Source organism: Panthera onca, chromosome D1, assembly GCF_046562875.1.
Source record: "Panthera onca isolate mPanOnc1 chromosome D1, mPanOnc1 haplotype 2, whole genome shotgun sequence".
Lineage (NCBI taxonomy): Eukaryota > Metazoa > Chordata > Mammalia > Carnivora > Felidae > Panthera > Panthera onca.
Window position 1 is genome coordinate 68,948,268 of NC_138348.1, and position 5,708 is coordinate 68,953,975.

General features: G+C 40.3%; 1 pseudogene; it reads right to left on the bottom strand.

Moving 5' to 3' along the window:
* Positions 1 to 640: 640 nt before the first annotated feature.
* Positions 641 to 3,689, bottom strand: LOC132661184 (G patch domain-containing protein 1 pseudogene; annotated as a pseudogene).
* Positions 3,690 to 5,708: the final 2,019 nt, after the last annotated feature.

The window sequence follows — 5,708 nt, forward strand, 5'->3', positions numbered from 1 at the left end:
TACATTATTTAAATTTTGTCATTTGTATCTCCCACTAGACTCTGATTCCTGTGAGTTTGAGCTCTTGGCTATATTACTTACTGTTTATTATAACACTATGCATAATACAGCCTGGCACATAATAAGGAGCTGAGCAAATTTTTGTTGAAGGATTGACTCTCAAACCCAAACTCAGCCACTATTCTATGTGGTGTTTCTAATAGGTTAAGAAGATTTCATTTTTTTTTTTAATTTTTTTTTTTAACGTTTATTTATTTTTGAGACAGAGAGAGACAGAGCATGAACGGGGGAGGGGCAGAGAGAGAGGGAGACACAGAATCAGAAGCAGGCTCCAGGCTCTGAGCCATCAGCCCAGAGCCCGACGCGGGGCTCGAACTCAGGGACCGTGAGATCGTGACCTGGGCCGAAGTCAGACGTCTAACCGACTGAGCCACCCAGGCGCCCCAAGAAGATTTCATTTTTAAATGCCCTGATACCAAAGAGTGTGGTGCACAGAGCTTGTGAATGCAACGTGCCAAATAATATGTAAACTGCTGGTCCATACTTTTTTAAAATTAGAGTTTAATTTGCATGTAGTAAGATAAATCTTAAGCATGTATGTATTTTTTTAGAAAAATTCCATTTTAATTAAACTGTACAGTCTGAATTATTTCCTCTGACACTGAGGTTAAAAATAGAAATCAATTTCTGCAACCTTCCAAAGCAGCCTTTGAAATGTCAAGGTTTTAAAAATTATTTTATAGCATGAATTTACATATAAATACAAACTGTTCAATGTATTAACTTAGCAATCAATGAGCTTCCATCATGGAGAATATCTGGTACTGGGACAGGCCAGGGCAGAATTCAATTACTGCCGCCTTAGTGGAAGACTTTTCAGCCTTCTCAGCAGTTCGTGGGGTGACAGGTCTACAGTCCCTTCTTCACCACTCGGGCTGTCACTGCTGTTGGTACTCTCAGAACTACTGCTCTTCTCCGAATTTTTATTCTTTTGCTTGACTTTGTATTTGTGCTTCCGGTGTTTCTTTTTCTTCTCTTTCCTCCATCTGTGCTCTTTCTTGGTCTTCTGTTTTTCTTTCTTTCTTTCTTTTTTTTTTTTTTTTATGTTTCTCTTTCTGAGGCGCCTCAAGTTTCTGATGAACATTGGGCCAGAAGATGGGACGTAGTTGTGGGCTGAACACTTCTCTTTCATCTATCTGCATCTTTTGTATCAGAAAGGAAGGTGCGGGCTCCTGGAGGGCTGCCAGCTCACTAGCATGTGCCATGGATTATGTTTCCATTCAGTCAGTCTCTTGGGAGCTTTTGAAGTCAGCCTCCCTGGTACCCACCTGATCATCCTCATTGTCGCCTTGCTCATCCTAAGAGGATGAGGACTTCTCATCGGAGGAGCTGGCAAAGATGGCCTTAAATAAGTCCATGGATGGGCGGCTCCCTTCTCCTTCAGTCTGTGAATCCACACCTTTGCTTACATTCTTATTTGAGAGTGATTCCATCACATGCTCTTCCTCTTTGATTACTAAAGAGCTGGACTCTTGTTTAGGTGGACCAACTTTTGATCTAGCCAAACTTAAAAATTCACTAATGGGATCTTTTTTCTTTTCTTGTTTAGATGTATCCCATCTTGATGGTTTTTGTGATTTGTCGGGACCTCAGTGTTGCGGCCCTTTTTCACTTGCTGCTTGAGTTGTAGGTGAGGAAGTGGTCTCTGGGAGTGTCAGAAAGTTGAAGACTGAGAATTTGTCACATTTCACTCTTGGTAAGCCAACCAAAGTTGAATCTGGATAAGGGTCAGGGACATGAAACCTCTTACACAGAAGCTTGTCAGGATGCCACTCAGATGTGTCTCGGGTAAGCTTCCCGAATGGCTTCAGCTTCACAGCTGACTGCTTGTCATTGACATCATTCTCTTGGTCTTGAGGGACTTCCACTTGATCTGAATCGTCCTCCTCCTTGGCATGCATGAACCTGGAGGACAAGGTCAAATGGGAAGACACATACAGCAGGGCTGCCCAAGCAAACTTATCCCGCTCGTGGCCTCGCCCCCATTCTGTCATACTGGGGTTCAGACAACGTTCCAGGGCATCTTTCTGGAAGATTCCTATTTATTAAATTAGATTCCCATTTCCTATTTACTAAAAACTCTTCTTATAGTTTTTGTTTTTCTGGATCTTCACGAAAGGTTTGAAGTTGCTGGCTCTTGTGGCGGCTGTCCTACCACTCAATGCCATGTGCCATGAGCAGGGCCCAACATCCAGAGAGGAGGGCTGGGGTCTGTTGCTTGAGGCCTTCTGGGCCAGACTCCTGGCCTTGAGTTGAGCTGCTTTAAGGTCAGTTACATGCTTCATTTCTTTGATTCTCTCTTTATCTTTTTGGGACAGAAACTCTAACACTGAAGTAGATGAACCTTGAATGGGTGTTTCTCCCAGCAACTCCACCCACTTGGAGGCATTCAGTTGATGCCTACTGTGTGTCCCTGGGTTAAGCATTGGCTTTCCAGCTGACTCTGACAATACCTGAATTAAGTGGGTGTTCTCTAAGGTTTCAGCTACCACAGGTCTGAAATAATGTACCGGTTGATAGTCTCTTGGCGATTCAAGTGGTGGGGAAGTGTTTTTAGAAGATAAAGGTTTAGAAGCCAGGGAAAATCCATCCAAAATTTTGCTAATGTATCGAAGATCTTTCTTTGATTCTTTCTGACTTCTATACTGCCTGGGTGCTGTCCAGCCATAGAGTCCATCTCCAGGCTCCTCATCTTTCAAAATGGTGTCATATTTGGATAAAGTTTCTGTGGCATAGATGTCATCATCTTCCTCTTCCCAGGGCACCAACACCAAAAGCCTGGCCTGAAATTCCCAGTTTTCTTCCTTTATTCACTTCAGTCTCTCCAAGGAGATTGCTGGCTCCCTCAGGTCCCGCACTGAAAAGATTAAAATGTTTTCCCGAGGTTCCAAACAATGCTTGGTGGGGATCCAGGCCCTTGTAAGCCAATCCATGCACGTTATCTTTAGGTGTGAAATCCACAGGTGTGATGTCTTTGGGTGCAGAGGTCACATTTTCAGGCACATAGTCATTGTCTTCATCCTCAGATCCTTCAGAACCTCCAGGGGGTAATGCACAGCCATAGATTTTTACTCCAGGATCAGGTATTTGTCAGTGAGGTCTTCTCTTTACTCGAGAGCCAATTCCTTGTCCTTCCTTCCAACCCATTTTTCTTAGCAATTCAAAACCAGTACATAATTTTGTTGGTGTTATGAGGTCATCAAGCAGAGTAGCTCCAGGAATAGGGGAGTAGCAGTTGCTAACTGCCTGGCCTTTTCTCATATTCTATCTTTGGTTTCGGAAGCAAAATCATCCATGGTGACAATCGCTTTAGGTGGTATCCCAAATTCAGTAAGATCCTCTTCATCTATAAAGTCTTCAGGATCAAGAACAGATTTGTCTGCTCTGTTCTGTCATGAAGACATGAAGGAAGAGGGCGTCCATCCTTCTTTTGAGCCAACAATGTTGAAGTACCCAGCAGAGAAACCTCCGCTAAAGGCCCCATGAAACTGTTTATACCTTCCTTTTTCATCTCTGACAGTCTGATCCTGAAGAGGAATTGGTTTCTTTGGTCTTTCACCTTGTAGCGGCTCCAGGTCCATCCCATAGCTGACCAAGTCCTCTTCGCTGTCACTGCCCAGCACCACCATCCTGCTCCCTTCTTCAGCATGTGTGTATTTTTACAGATGTTATATGCTTGTGTAATCACTACGCAGGTCAAGATACAGAACATCTTTAGCCCCTGAGGGAAGTCTCTTTTATTACCTCCCAGTTGATATCCCATCTCCCAGAGGTAACTTTTTTGACTACTGTCACATAAATTAGTTTGCTGGTTCTTGAGTTTTATATAAATGTAATCTGTAGGTTGTACTTTTGCATTTATAATCTTTTAGATAAATGCAAATCATCTTTTGGATAATATTTTGGAGATTTATCTATGTTGTATATTTCAGTAGTTTATTCTTTTTTTATTATTGTGTCATGTTCCATTGTATGAATATACCACAATTTGTTTATCCATTTATTTATTTATTTTTTTAGAGAGAGGGTGAGTGTGAGTGGGAGAGGGGCAGAAAAAGAAGGAGAGAGAGGGAGAATCCCAGGCAAATTCCATGCTGTCAGCACAGAGCCCAACATGGGGCTTGATCTCATGAAGTGTGAAATCATGACCTAAGCCAAAATCAAGAGTTGGACACTTAACCGACTAAGCCACCCAGTTGCCCCCCATTTACCTTAAAAAATTTTTTTTTTTTTAATATTTATTTATTTTGGAGACACAGAGAGCGTGAGTGGAGGAGGGGCAGAGAAAGAGGGAGACACAGAATCTGAAACAGGCTCCAGGCTCTGAGCTGTCAGCACAGAACCCAATGCGGGGCTCAAACCCATGAACCATGAGATCATGACCTGAGCCGAAGCCGCTCAACCAACTGAGCCACCCAGACGCGCCCCCCCACCCCCCATTTACCTTTTGATGGATGATGTTCAGAATATTGCTAGTTTTTGACTATTAGAAATAAAGCTGCTATAAACATTCCTGAACAAATTTTTATAGACACACACACTCAATATGTTATTTTGGGGAGGATATACTTAGAAGTGGAATTGCTGCATTATAAGGTACATGTATGTTTAGTTTCCTTTTTTACCTTTTGTATATCATGGATACAATCCTTTATCAGATGTATCAGACATACAGACTACAAACATATTCTCTCAGTTTGTAATTTGCCTATTCAATTTCCTGATGTGTTTTGATAATAGAAGTTCTGAGTTTAATGAAGTCAAATTTATCAACTTTGTCTTTTAAAGTTAGCACTTTTTTTTGTCATGTTTAAGGAATCTTTGCCTACCCCAAAGTTGTGAAATTACTTTCCTTTGTTTTCTTCTAGAGATTTATTTTTACATTAAGGTCTGTGATCCACCTTGAATTAATTTTTGGGTTTGATGTAAGGTAGGGTTTACTGTTTTTTCTGTATGAATTTGTAATTTTTGAAGCACCATCTAATGAAAAAGACTATTATTTCCCTGCCGAATTGTACTGATACTTTTGTTATAAACCAAGTGAGTCTGTATGTAGAGGTGCATTTATAGACTCTGATTTGTTACATTGGTGTTTGTCTATCCTTGTACCAACACACCAGTCTTAATTGTGCAAGTCTTGAATTCTGATAGTATAAGTCTTCCAACTTTTTCGTCTTTAAGATTGTCATGGCTATTTTAGGTTCTTTGTATTTCCATATAAACCTGAGATTCAGCCTGTCAGTATCCACCAAATATTCCTGCTGGACTTTTGATTGGGTTTGCACTGAATCTACACATCAAATTGGGAGAAACTGACATCACAATATTCATGCTTTTGATTCATAAACATGATAGATAGCTCTGCATTTATTTAGGTCATTTTTAATTACTCTCTATAGTATGAACTCGCAATATTTTATAGTTTTCAATATTAGCCTTATGTAATTTTTCTTAAATTTTTTCCCAGATATTTTTATTCTGCTGTAAGGGATATTTTTAAAAATTTAATTTAAATTTAATTTAAATTTTCTGATTGTTTTTTGCTGGTATATAGAAATATGATTTTTTAAAATGTGTTGACCTTATATCTAGAGAGCTTATCAATAAGCTTCACTTATTGATTCTAGTAGTTGATGTATTTTTGGATT